The sequence below is a fragment of the Neofelis nebulosa genome, chromosome 3 (assembly GCF_028018385.1).
Source record: "Neofelis nebulosa isolate mNeoNeb1 chromosome 3, mNeoNeb1.pri, whole genome shotgun sequence".
Taxonomy (NCBI): domain Eukaryota; kingdom Metazoa; phylum Chordata; class Mammalia; order Carnivora; family Felidae; genus Neofelis; species Neofelis nebulosa.
This window is the reverse complement of record NC_080784.1, coordinates 136,499,852-136,514,589: the sequence shown is the minus strand read 5'-3', so window position 1 is coordinate 136,514,589 and position 14,738 is coordinate 136,499,852. Positions and strand designations below refer to the sequence as shown.

Genomic DNA, 14,738 nt, shown 5'->3' with positions numbered 1-14,738 from the left:
TAAGCATAATGTGACTTGGAATTTTATATCTGATGACTTTTCTCCTAAGAAAATTTTAATAGTCCTCCTATTATACACTAAAAAGTCAAGTGTCTCCCCACTGCCCATGTTTATATACTTTGGAGTCTTAAAAAAACAATTATTATTATTATTACCAATACAATTGTTTCATTAATAACTGGCTATTTTGATGCAACATATATCTTCCCAAACCTCACAGATAAATAAATATTAAGCACATTTCGAACATATGGGAGATAATTATCTCGGGGAACAGTCGAATTTCATATCCCAAAGAAACTCCAAGATAATCTTCCTAAATCCTCTATTTTATGTAGGAGAAAACCAAGCCCCAGTGGAGTTGAATGTCTTGTCCAAGATCATACAGCTATTGGTGACAAAACCAAGGTTGTAATCTTAATTAATTGTGGCTGATATCTCCTGTCTGCCCTGGGAATGTTTACTTCCCATGCTATGCCTGTCTTTCCCTCTGTCTAGCCTAAGAAGGAAGTTTGCCACGTAAGGAAGGAGTTCCTCAACTCTGAAAAGAATTCAGGAGTGAAGCACGAGAGTGGATCAAGATTTGACTCAGTTTGGTGTTTAGTAATATTAACTCACTGATGGTTAATACATTGAAAAATAAAGTGTGTGCTTATTTTTAAATAATGAAAATATCTAAGAGCACCCATCTATACCAACATATTGAGATTTTATGGAAAATATTTATGTGGATACCTTACACAGGAGACTAAACACAGTATACCTGTTATCTGTGACTCTTTTATAATGAAGTGTCATTTTTTCATTTTTATATATCATTTTCTATCAAACTATGGAACTAAATTAATTAATATATCTCAAATGGTTCAGTTGATCTGGCCTTTGTATATCTGTTGAAAACCTTGTCCGGGTTGTGTAAGAATTCTTGACTTTTCTTGTCTTGCCTCACTTGAGGGGCCGGTTACTCTAAAACCTATGACCCCATTCTTGATACTGTCATCCTGAAGGTCAGGTTTAATGCCAACCACTAGGTAGGGTGGTGTATATCCATTTGCCTATAAAATTTCTCGGCTTTTATTTATCTACTAGTGCATCGTAATTATTAACTGTCTCCTTTTACTGTCAGAGTCAAGATTTGGATATGGTTATCCTACCCCTAGTGGGTGTAAAATATGCTAGGGAAGGAGCTTTCCTACACCAGCTTTAAGGCAAATCTCAGCATTTTCACCTGTTTGAGCTATGTCTGCCCCTTCCTGTTTTCATTGTCTTAAGAGTTGTGCCTTTTGCCTTCCTAGATTCATTGTAACTGATTTATCTTTCAAACACCATTCTACTCAAGACTTAATATTTGACTTGATTGAACAAGAGTATCTGACAAATCCACTTTCATTTTGGTTTCAACTGTCTGTCCTAGTACAGAGTGTGAATAAATCTTCCAGGCTTACAGAAAATTAGATTATCAAGAAGAATTTGATGAAGGATTTGTGCTTTGCAGGGTAGCTAAATGGGTTGTTCCATAGGAACAACACAAATTGCTTATGTGTTGGATCTCAAATTGGAACACACTTATGCCTGGAAAACCTAAACAGTCTTGCCTACGGAATCTCTTAAGATACTCCCAAATTATATTCCAAACAACTTCTTTAAGTCTTAATTTAAGAAGATGTCTAAAATTTATGGTCCCCTCAAAGGGCCAGGCAATTTAGTGTAGAGGGAGAATATGGGTTTTATAGTCAAATGGACATGAGTTCAAATGTTGCTATCATTCTTTCTAGTATTATGCTTCCATTTCCTCAACTGTAAATGGAAAGAACTTACTTAAATAATGCGAACTTACTACATCTTCATGCAGTCCTAATACTGGATATGTTTTTCTGTAATGATTTTACAGACATTTTGGAAATGATTTCAGCTTTCTCACATCTTCCTACCTGTGGGAAAATGTAAATATCTTTTGATGCCTCTCTTTGGTGTCTCTCTGTACCTACTTCCTAGTTTTAGACCATCACAATGTCTTACTTGAAATAAGAAACAACCTGTTAAGTAGTCCTTCAGACCACCTGTTCCTAAATTCTTTCTCCACTTAGCATTCTTAAAACAAAGTATCCCCTGTTTAAAAATTTTCAGTAGCTATCCATTGCCTTCAGGATAAAAACCAAATTTTTGACCCTGGCTTTTGCTATATTTCCTTCTGCATATTTCATCTATTAGTTTATGTCTTTCATTCTGCATTCCAGCTCTACAGAAATACTTAAAGTGACCCAAGTGTGCCCTATCTCCTGCCTGGAATGTTAATCCTCTCCTCTCCTGCATTCAGAATGTGCCCTGGTTTCATCTTCTCAAAAAAAGCCTTCTTTGCCCACTTCCCATCTTGATTCCATGCTGCTTTGATGTGCTGTCCTATAATGTTATGCTGATCTCTCCAGTAGTCTGCAAACTTCTCTCACCTCCAGAGGGTAAGCTTCCTGACATAGGATTTTGTCTTTTCCTTTATATCCAAACACAGCACACTATATGGACTCAGTAAATATGGCTTTCAATAGATTGAAGGAAGGAAACAAAGGAAGAAAAGAGTGGAGGAAAGAAGAAATGTTAGCTTATTATCCTGGAGAAATTTGTATTCTAGATAAAGAAATATTATCCCATAATATCACAAAAGAATAATTATACAAACTTCATTACCTAGCACGGAACCTTGTCCATAGAACACAATCATTAAATATTTGTAGCTTTGATTCACTGACTAAATAAATGCCACCTAGGTACTTAGATTAATATGCAACGTGCACTGGAGGAAAAGGGCACTTTTTTCAACAATGATTTTAAATGATGTTGTTTGCTATCGAGCTGTAACAGTGTTCAGGCAAGAAATTTTTTTCTACCTTGGTGTTTTGGGAGGACAGCTGCAGTGTGTCTGGGAAAAGTCATTTTCTTCCAAAGAATCGCCTCTCTTTGCCTGTCATCACACAGCCACCTTTCTGATGTGGCTGGACCCAAAGTATGCTAAGCCACAGTGTGTGTCTGAGCCACAGGATCCAGAGAGGCTGACTCACTAGAACAGGTAATTAGGGAGCAGTAGGACATGAGACAGGAGAGGAAATCTAATTTACAGCTCGCTGGAGAGCTCTGAATCAGTGTGGAAGAGAAGTGAAATGGAAGATTAAATTATCTGTGAGCTCACTTCTCTAAAATTATTTAGTCTGTCCCTTTTTTTTTTTTTTTTTCATTTAGAAAACATATGCTGTGAATGCAAGGATTTAGCTTCTGCTTCTGAAGAGTTGGCAGCTGGGAGAAGTTTCTTGAAACCACCTGGAAAGGATAAAATTGGCTTTAGGATATCTGCTATTTCAATAAGGGCAACGATGACCAAGTTCAGGAAATGAAGGAGATGTCCGGAAGCTCTTAGGACCTTCTAGCAGCTCAAGGGTATAACTCTGGCCCTTGTGTTAACAAACTTCAAGGGCTTAGAGGCACCTTGTATTGATACAGCTTCCTAGAGCCCACCAGAGGGGCCCTTTCCTTATGTCCTGTGATGCCTAGCTGCTGAGCCACAGGGAACTCGCAGAGTTATGTCAGTTGTAGAAGTAGATTAGTCTTTGCCTTCATGCTTATGGACATACGTTAGATTTTTGTTGACTGAAGAGTAGTAACCCAGGCAACAAATATAATTCATTCATTCAAGAAATATTGGTCAATACGTATTCTATAGTAGACACTGTTCTGAATACTGGGGATGATGTGGTTTTAAAAGCCTAAATATTATGTTTCTGATCTCATTTATAACTTCCAACATATTTCTGATCTTAGAAAGCTCATTCTAGAGGAGATACAGTAAATATATTTAAATGGTTGAAGAAATTAAAAAGACAAAGAACCTGTGATAATTTCGGATAGTGGCAAGTGCTGTGAAGAAAAATTAAATAGAAAAATGGGGTAGAGAGTGTATGGATGTAAGGTGGGGAGGAGGGTAATTAACTAGAGTGGTCAGGAAATCTTTTTTCCGGGAAGGTAGCATTTGAGATGAGTCTTGAGTTCTGATAAACTGGTAGTCCTGCGAAGTTATGAGGAGAAAACATTCTAGACAGATGGAACAGCAGGTTAGGAAAACAGTAGGAAAGATAAACAGGAGTGAAATTATGTGAGACTTAAGAAGTCATCGTTAGGCATTTGAATTCACACCGTGGGCAATGGAAAACCATTGCAGGGATGAAGCAGGGGAATGATTGGAAACTATTAGAGGGCATGAAATGAGATAATGGGAAACCACTGGAAGGTGTGAAGCAGAGGAATTATGGAAACCATCAGATGGTATACCGGGGTGGGGGGGGAGTAATTACCCTGGCTGCTGTGAGGAGAATGGATTTTGAGAGGAGAAGGGCAACAAAATGAGCATGAGCTTGAACTGAAGAAAGTTGATGCTGGAGATTTTTTTATGTGCATGGTTCCCTGGGACTATTAAAAACATCCATGTACGATATCTCCTCCCAAGCATAGAACATTATAATCTAGTAGCTGTTCATGCAGTCACTTCCCTGCACTGCTACCACAAAAGAGGTCTCTGGGATTCCTTAGTAAAAGGCTTCCTCTAGTATTACTGTAAACCTGAAACTGAGAGATCAAGAGTTAGTGAATTCCAACTGCCTTGCCTGTGTTAATATAGTCTGCCCTGAGTTTCACCTCTGTCTTAAGTACTTCTTCCATCATTGAAATTCAACTCCACATATCGAGGCCCCATAACACAACAACGAGTCCCCACTAAACAATGCTAAGATTCTAAAGTCCAGAGCATGCCCAGAGTAGGGCAACCTGGAGTATGTCCAAGGGACCTAAATATAGAGGGACAATTTTTTTTAAATGGTTTTATGTCACCATGTTATTTTAGATTGTGTCGAATTCACATATTGACAGCACATGCTTCCCTTCCAATGGGTAGAAACAAACCATGTCATGAATTACAAAGTCAGTTCGAGGACCAATTTCCTGTTGCTGGCACTGGTCACCCAAATTGCTAGTTCCCTCTTCGCTCAACCTATTTTGAGAGACTTTGGTTCTTACATTTAATACCTATCTATTGTCTGTGGCTCAGCCCACTTCTGTTCCAAACAACCTGCTTGTATGTGACTTCTCTTTACACCTTCCTTCCTGAGTGCAGTCAACAACCTTGAATCACCCTGACTCATTGCATCTAATTCTCTGTGTCTCCCCTCGCAGCCTCCCTCTCTTTTGGGGATTACTCAGATTTCCTTCCTTTCCTTCTAACAGACAAAGGGCAAAATGTTCAAATTAAAAGTCAAGTTTAAGAAGTAAAAGAAAATTAGGGAATTATTTTAATAAACCCAAGTAATATGTATTAGTGTCAGACTCTAATCATATTTGACATATTAGTGTTGTATATAAATGTAGATGTTAATGTCTTTGGGATTTACATTTGCACAGAGCTCTGCTAGACCAAATTAACTGAGAATGGAAGGAAAATAGGATACTGCCATTGTGTCAAAAAGTACAAAGTATGGTTTACCAGATTACCTTCCCAACGTTTATGTGTTTTGAATCAGTTGCTTACTTATCATGGTTGGAAAATTGATACAGTACCTATTAATTACTCAACATTTTGGAAAATATGTTTCAAAAACCAAACTGTATTTTTAAAAATATCCTTTTCTAATTCTTTAGTCACAATTACACTATTTTCTTCTAAAGACCAGGGCAAGAGTAGGTACAATATCATTTTAAAAGTAGATGGGAAATATCAAAACCAAAGTGAATTTCTGAACTAAAGAACAATGCATCTCAATTTGAAAATGGATTTTGAATGGTCTGAGCATTTGCTAATTGTGTCTTTAAATTGTAGCATGTAATGTAGATTTGCTTTTAGCATTTTAAGGAGTCAGATCAAATACAAAGATTAATAGTAACCAGAGCAATTTCAATCTGGGTCATTTCATATTTTGACTTATCTGACCCTAAGACGGATGCTGTTGAGAGTGGGCAACTCAATGGAGAGAATGTAAATAAACTTTGGGCACATGCTTATGATGTGAGAATGGATGAAAAGGTTGTTACAGAAAATTGGCCTTACTTCGTAACTAAACTCTTTCATTTTTTTTTGACAATTAGGCACTTATCTAAAAAAGTTATTGCTTGTTGGGGCGCCTGGATGGCTCAGTTGGTTAAGCATCCAACTTCAGCTCAGGTCATGATCTCACGGTTTGTGGATTGGAGTGCCACAGAGAGCTCTGTGCTGACAGCTCAGAGCCTAGAGCCTGCTTCAGATTCCATGTCTCTCTCTCTCTCTTGGCCCCTCCCCTGCTCGCACTCTGTGTCTCCCTCTCTCAAAAATAAATAAACATTTTTTTAAAGTTATTTCTTGTCAGTTACTACATTCTTTAAGAGAAGGATGAGGTAGGTTTATAAATGTTCAATTAGTATTTGTTAAGTAAGTGAATGAATGAATGAATTAATACATTTTAGAAAGAAAAATTTTTAAAAATTATGATAATAAGAATATCATTCTTCAATTAGAGAAAAATAATTTCTTTATATATAAGAAAGGAATGTTACTTGAAACACACCAAATAAAAATTATTATGCTGCTTCTCTTTTATTTAACAAAATATATAACCAGTAATAACAAGAATAAACTTGTATGTATGGTAAAAAAAAAATGTTGACAAGTTGGAAATAGGATCTGTGGTAATAGTAATGTGTTTCTAGTTCAATATCACTGATACTGGATAGAAATATTAAAGAGTAACACCTGTCACAGCACCAGCCTTTACAGTCCTCTATAAGGACTAAGGGATGTTAATATCCCTTGAAAACTGGCAATTCCTGAAACATAAAAATATTATTTAAAAAATCAACAAAGGATAAGATTATTTTCTAAGTATAGAAAGAAACTGGGCATTGAGGAGAAACTTTCAGTATTAAGGATTTTAAAGTGGAGTAAAATGTTTTCTCTGAGAACAGATGGTTGTCACATTGTAATTGTGTTATTGTTCCCTGCCAACTCATGTGGGTATTATCCAAGGATACACAGGAAAAAGGTAAACCATTTCCCTTCAGGTACACTAGAGTAGTAGAAAGAGCATTGAATTGGGGTTAGGAAACCTGGTAACTATTCTTAGCTGTGGCATTAGTTAGCTACGTGAATGACCTGATAGAAATCATATTTTCTCTGGGTATCAGTTTCCTCATCTATAAAATGAGGGCATTGGGCTAAATTATATTTAAGATCCTTGTGTGCTTTCTATGGTTCTTAATTCTCCTTTTTTTTTTTTTTTTTTTTTTTTTTTTTTGTCTTTTTCCAAATGCTCAACTACTACATTATTTAAGGTATATTTCCCGGTCTTTTTTTTTTTTTTTTTCCTCCCCTCTCTTTCTTCAATATATGGGATAGGAGGACACTGACTAAGTCTGATGGGCGGGAGGAGGAAGAAAATCAGCTACAGGAAAGGTTTATATCCCCCTCTACAAGAAAACTTAAATATAGCTACTACAGCTTTGAAAGGAATGGTTTATGTCCAAACAGCATTTTCCAGACAAGCTCTGTACTTTTTTGCCAACAGAATTAACTTTAAACTGAACGCAGTAGACAGTTAAACAAGAGTCGGCACTGGAAACAGCTGTGAGTAGACAAGACCAGTTACTTATAAGGTACTGTTTTTTACTCATTGAAATCTCCTTCAGGGTTTATTTGTTTCGGGCACAAGTATTGTGTGGTCATTTGACTTTTCCCCCCACCTCGCCTCTATTCTGAGAGAAAACACACACTTTAAAATACTTTAGTTTCTTGGCTGTATTGTTTTCTGGCTGTTGATATTTGAACCTACTAGGATTTGGTTTTGTTTTGTTTTCAGGAACCTAATTGTTGTTGTTATTTTATTTTGAAGCTTAGTTTAGCTTTGTCCTTTGTTGCATCTTGTCATGGGTGGTTTTATGTTTTGTTATTCATGTCAGATTAAAAAAAAAAAAAAAGATAGGCTTTCAGATTACGGAATGTACAGAATGCTCTTGATTGAAGGGGAGGGACAGGTTAATTCATCTTCGACTTCAAGTATAGAAACAGCATAGAGCCAAGTCAGAGCAGCTCCAGGCACTTGAACTGACTTGGTTAAGGCTCACTGACCTCATTACAGCTTGGTGGATCTGACCTGCGAAACACACAATTTTGAATTAGGGTTTTACCTTTAACCTACTTGTATATTTGGGGGGCCTGGGTGGCTCAGTCCGTTGAGCTTCCGGCTTTGGCTCAGGTCATGATCTCATGATTCGTGGGTTCGAGCCCCACCACAGGCTCTATGCTGACAGCTCAGACCTGGACTCTGCTTCAGATTCTGTGTCTCCCTCGCTCTCTGCCCCTCCCCCCTTGAGCTCTGCGTCTCCCTCTCAAAAATAAATAAACATTAAAAAAAATTACTTCTATGTTTAATTGTTCATTTTAACCCTTCCTTCCCTTCACTTCCATTTATTTTTAAAAATTCTGGCAAGGCTTCTTTTTTTTTTTTTTTTTAATGAGGTTTATCTTTGTTAAGTTCATCCATCTTAAAGTGACAATATTTCCAGTATCTCAAATCACTGAGCTATGGAGGCTCTCAGAGCAGAAGGGGAAGAGCCCAAAGTGGCCATGGAGTAGACAGAAAGGAACCACTGTCATCTGAAATGTCATTCTTTCTCCGGAGGCCTGGCTAGTTAATATATAATATTTGCTGCTGGCCAATAAACAAGTCATGAGACAATTAAGGAGTTCTACATTTGTCAACTTTCCAAAAAGTAAAGCTTGCAAGTTTGCCACTGAAAACTGAAGAGGTTTTAGAAAGAATTTAGCCATTTTTGGATAGTTAACTTTCTGAGGTCCAGTATATATTTCGATATCTCTCTGGAGGGAACTAAATTCAATTTAACGTTTTCTGAATTGCCCAACCTTTTCATCATGGATACACATTGTAGAATTTTTCTAAATGTAATGATGCATAGGGGGCCTATTCTGTGGTATGCACGGCTTTTACTCCTTTTGTCAAAAGGTCACATAATCACTATGCTTTATTTTAATTGTGTTATTTTTATAGGACATTTTTTCCTCCTGTGACCAGCATCCATATGGAAATGTGACTTCTTATGGGTGTGGACAGTTTGCATTCTTCTAACAACTCCCTGCAACCTTATCCACATCTTTATAATTATTATTTCTTTTGTGCTATGCATAAGAAAACCAGAAAAAAAAAGTTTATAAAAAAATCATGGAAAGAATGAGAAGCAAGAACTTTATCCGAGGGCTCAAGAGATTCTCTTAGGAGGAAAGTGCCCAGACCAAAGCGCATAGACACGGTGACATCTATTTTAGGTGCTCAGGAGACTTTTGGTTTGAGTCCAAGTCCTTAGTTGTGTTCTGTAGTAGAAGTTGCCATGGAAGTGGCTCTGGGATAAGTAAGGCGTTACTGCATCAGATACAGAAAGTGTTGTCTGTTCTCCTCTTTATAAAGTTACTGGAGGTATGTGTCAAGGAATCAGTGACTAACCAAATCTCATGGGGCAGACTTAATATCAATCAAATACTAAGTATTTTATTTTAGTTCCATTTACACATTTGCTATTCATACGCATGTGTGGCTGGGAAATAGCATAATAATTCTTTGTAGGAAAGAGTTAGGGAAAAGGAAAAATATTTCTCATCTAGTCTATGCAGTTCTGTGTCATTATGCTTTAAGGAAAAAATACATCTTTTGCAACTGTTTCGATAATGCCTTGATTTCTTTAACCATATCCTTACTTAGTTACAACTTCTTTTAAGTTGAAAATATGATAAAGCATTGAATTTAGTAGCAGAATATACCATTTCCTGTCTTTCAATATATTTTTTTTTTTATGTTGTGCGTTGCAATGCAAAATCAATCACTGGTTTCTCAGTTATCTTGATAATTAATCTCACTCTACCCATGACAAAAATTAAACTGGGCATATTAGAGAGATACATGAAGCTATAAACTGAGTCCAAAGCAATTCTAAATTCCAACTTTAATTAGAGTCCATTGCTAATGGCTTGACTATATAGCTTATTTAGAATTATGTGTGAGGCCTTTTGTGTTAGAGGCCTTTTTTGCTCAAGCTCTTTTTTTCTTTTTTTTTTTTTAATGAATATGTATATTTTTAATGTTTGTTTTTGAGAGAGAGCATGAGCAGCGGAGGGGCAGAGAGAGGGGGGGACAGAGGATCCAAACCAGGCTCCACACAAACAGCAGTGAGCCCAATGAGGGGCTTGAACCCACAAACAGTGAGATCATGACCTGAGCCAAAGTCAGAGGCTCAACCGACTGAGATACCCAGGTGCCCCTTTGCTTAAATTCTTTTTAAAATACAAGTTTCATATAGTCAGTGTAAAAATTGTTACTGGGTATTAAAGTATCTTGTGCTGTATATGACAGATTCTTTCTGTTTGAAACAATGAATTAAGGGACTGCCTTTTGTCTACAACAGTGAATTTAGGGTCCACATAAATTTAGAATCATTGCCTAAAAGCTAGAGATTTTGCTTTTTTTTTTTTTTTTTTTTTTTTTTTTGCTTCTTCATTCCTTCAGTTAAATGGCATGGGTTATTTTTGTTTTAATATTTATTTATTCATTGTGGGGGGCAGGGAGGAGGTGGAAGTGTGGAAAGAGAGAAGGGAGAGAATCCCAAGCAGGCTCTGAGCTGTCAGCACAGAGCAATGGTATGGGTTCTTGTGAAATAAAATGTTATTCCAATTGAAACATAACTCTTTAAAGTTGAAAATATGCTATTTGACGTCGATACAATGAAGATTTTAGTTTGATTAAGGCTTCCAGCCTAATAAAAATTAAATTTTCACATGCTCACCTAATTAGGAAACCAGCCGTATGAAGGGATATGTATTTTATAGTGAGAACTGTACTGTCACAACTTAAAACTACTGAAAACTCAGCACCTTTTTGAGTGTACACTTATGAAGATTTCCATCTAAAAAGTGCTGTTTAAAACTAGAAAAAGAAGAAGTCCCTGAAGTAAGTCAACACCTGTTCATGTTCACCGATGATGTTTTAGAAGGGTCTCTCTTGACACAGCCTTGTGAGACTGCTCCAGAAGCCTCAGAACACAGACCCTCCTAAACTAGAATTCGGTGAGTGAGTGCATGTGTTGCAAGGAGGTGTCAGGTCCAATGCTGTATGTGGTGGACAGGGGACAGAAGCTATCAGTAATTCCTTAGTTGTTGAAGAGAGAAAGAGATGACTGCTCCCTTCTCATAAAAATCAAAATTTGGCTCATTTTCAATTTTAATCGCTCAGAAAAGATGCTCAAACTGACCCAGGTATGTTCTTATACATTGGCCTTTGCTTCATGTACTAAGTTGGTACTTCTGGACAATTTAGGAAGTGATGTGGTCAAAGACCAAGATTCTTTTCATTCACTTTAATCACGCAATAAATGTTTGTTGAATGAATATAAATTCCAATTCCTAAATTGAAAGGGCCTGAACAAAAAATAATACTAAAACCATCATGTTTTACTTCATTTCTTTTTAAAAAAATTTTTAATGTTTATTTATTTTTGAGAGAGGGAGAGAGACAGTGTGAGTGGGAGAGAGGCAGAGAGTGAGAGAGACACAGAATCTGAAGCAGGCTCCAGGCTCTGAGCTGTCAGCACAGAGCCCGACACAGGGCTTGAATTCACAGACTGTGAGATCATGACCTGAGCTGAATTCCGACACCGAACCTAATGAGCCACCCGGGAGCCCCATGTTTTACTTCATGTTTTATTATTGGAGTATTTGTTATTCAGTTTATTATTTGGTTATACTAAAACATAAAAACTTCTTTAAGTGATGCCATTAATAAATTATGAAATTGCTATTAGCAAACAGCAATTTAGAACTCTGAATTGCTATAAAGAAAAGCATCAGATGCCTATAGTCGATAATAATTTAAAAAGCAAACTTGGGGATGCCTGGGTGGCTCAATCTGTTGAGCCCTGTCTCTTAATTTTAGCTCAGGTCATGATCTTACAGTTCATGGAATCAAGCTCCATTCCCTGCTCTTAGCATGGAGTCTGGTTGAGATTCTCTCTCTCCCTCTCTCTCTCTCTCTCCCTGTCTCAAAAATAAATGCATGAAATCTAAAAAAAAAAAAAAAAAAAGAAGCAGTTTGAAGACATGAAAATATCAGCCCTTTTCCTCTATCCTTTGTTTATTTGACTGAAAGTATTGTGGAGTTTATAGTACACTTGCTACAAGCAGAGGCTGCTATTATTTATTTTATTAACATTATTTGATTTATTACTATTATTGGGAAACACAGCAGGATATTAGAAGAAAACATAAATGTGGACTGAGTCTAAGACAGTTTTTCAGGCCAAATGTTATTTTGGTGATCTTAAAATTCTAAAAATTAGTTTTTAAAGATTATGTAAGTTATAGAGCTCTCGGTAAACAGGGGTATGTTTCCAAATTAAAAAAAAAATAATGGTATTTCAAGGGAGCAATTTTCATTTTGATTTACCTTCTCTCTCCAACCTGCTTGCTTCTGAATGCATTTAATTCCAAAGGTATGTTCTGTGGCCTTTCTCCGTGGCACAGTGCGAGTCCAGAAGGAAGACAGCATCTATGTGTTCTCCATCTCCATGCCTGAAGATGTTATAAGTAGATCTGAATACAATGGAAAGGAAAACAACTTTCCTGCAAACCCGGGGTATAAAATGCCCCCCATAAATCACAAGAAAGTTAACAATTATAATGATTATGAAGACAGTGACAATATAAAAGGAGAACTAAATTATTATCACCAATTCCACTCTCTAGGGGATTCATTGCTATTAGGTTTCTTTCTGTATCTGTGCACATACAATATAGTGTCAATGTTTTGTTTTGTTTTACTTTTACAAAATTGCTTGATACTGCAAATTTGGATTCCACCTTTTTTCATTTAACATTTTATTGGCAACTCTTTTCTATATTAGAACACTTTGGGAAAAAAATAATATACAGCTGCATAATATTCTATTCTATTCTATTCTATGGCAATATCAAAAGTAACAGAATACGTCCCCCACTGTCAGGGGCCTACATTGTTTCAGTGTGTTCTGTCATGCATAAAATAAGGATAAGGATTCAGTTACATGTGATATTTTTTGCTCATTGGATTAATTTAGAATTGTAATGGCTTAGAAATTTGCAAGTCTAAATCCCTTTTTTTGCAGCATAGGGGAACTAAGTCCAGAAAAATTATTCATCTAGAACCAAGGCTTCCGACTTTTAGTTTAACTTCTATATTCATCCAGAAGTAATGACTGGATGATAAATTTAATCTGGGGCAAGAGGTAGAAGCATAATTTCCTTCTGTCTGAGTAAGAGGTCAGCCATGTACCCTATTCTCTGAAAATCCCCAGGGAACAGAAGGGTTCTCATACTAAAGAAAGGACTCAAGATTCCATGCCAGAAGTCTTTATTACACAAGGGGTGATAAACATATAATAGCTATGGGAACATTTTTAAATAGCTGTCACTTTGTTAATGAGTATTTGCTAAAGCATTTCCTGGGCCACTAGTGTTTATAGAACTTTTAAACAAAATATTTATAAAGATGAAACTGGAATTTGCTTCATAAATTATGTCCTTTTACTTGCACCTTTGTTTTTTCTCAGTGCACAACCAATGTTCAGGCCTCTGCTACACTAAACAAACAAACAAACACTCTACTTTCTCAACCAACCTCTCTCTTCCTGATGCCAAGAAAAATTTGTGGTTTTTTTTTCTGTTTTTGCTTTTGCTTTCCGAACCTCCCTCTGACTATAAAACTCTTTGAAGTTTGGCATTTATTTCTACCACAATACTCAGATTACCTCTCAGAGGTTGCTAATGATGGCTAAATTAACTGCTAAATCCAGAGCTTTTCATCCATTGCTCACCTCTGCTTTTTCTGCCATTGATAATGTTTACTGCCATGCTCTTCTTGAAATATTTCTATCTTTTAATGTTAGGGATCTTGTACTAGCCTATGTTTGCACCCTTCTTTCTTCACTTTCTTTAGAGGGCTCCTATCTTTTTTCCTGCCTTCTTCCTCTGGGTGTCTATGTTTGTTTGATTTACCACCACTGTATACTTTCTTCCTCATCCAGTCCCATGGCTTTGACTTAAAGCCCAATCTAGAGATCTGGTCAGCAAGACCTCTTGTAACCCACAGTTAGTACAAGTTATAAATACAAGTTTCCTTTCTCTTTATGCGCAACACTCGTATTAGGATTTTCTCCTTGGCAGGGAAGTGGGCTACGCTTCGGTCCCAGCTTGACTGCACAACCTTCTGTGCTTGCCCTGCTAGTCAGAGCTCCCCATACAAGGCTGTTTCAGGTATTCTAGTACTGCAAAATCCATATCATTCCCTTACTCCAACCAGCCCTTCATCCTTTATCTCCTTCCTCACTTCCTATGCAACCAAGTGACAGTTAACATAGAATTTTAAAAACTACATTCTTTGCATTCTTTTTCATTCCCCTGACCACTGCCTTGCTTAGAATTGAATTATCTCTTCTTAACCCACTGTCTCCTTACTGGTCTCCCTCTCTCCAATGCATTGCCACTCCAGAGATCTACAATTTAAATATATATATATATATATATATATATATATATATATATATATAGTATACATATAGTATATATAATATATACATATATTATATATGCCATATACAGTATAGAATATATAGAATATACTATAGTATATACTATATATAAT

General features: G+C 36.6%; 1 protein-coding gene across 5 annotated transcripts in view; it reads left to right on the top strand.

Moving 5' to 3' along the window:
- Positions 1-14,738, top strand: part of ARHGAP24 (Rho GTPase activating protein 24) — a 671,369-nt gene that overhangs the window by 445,370 nt on the left and 211,261 nt on the right. Inside the window, exon 2 of one of the 5 annotated variants that reach the window (XM_058719603.1) lies at positions 7,569-7,656. The exons of 3 other annotated variants lie outside the window; for them this stretch is intronic. The gene's annotated coding sequence lies outside the window, so the exon portion shown is untranslated. Of the gene's footprint in view, positions 1-7,394; positions 7,657-14,738 lie in introns of those variants that run through there. One more of the 5 variants, XM_058719600.1, reaches the window with a different exon arrangement.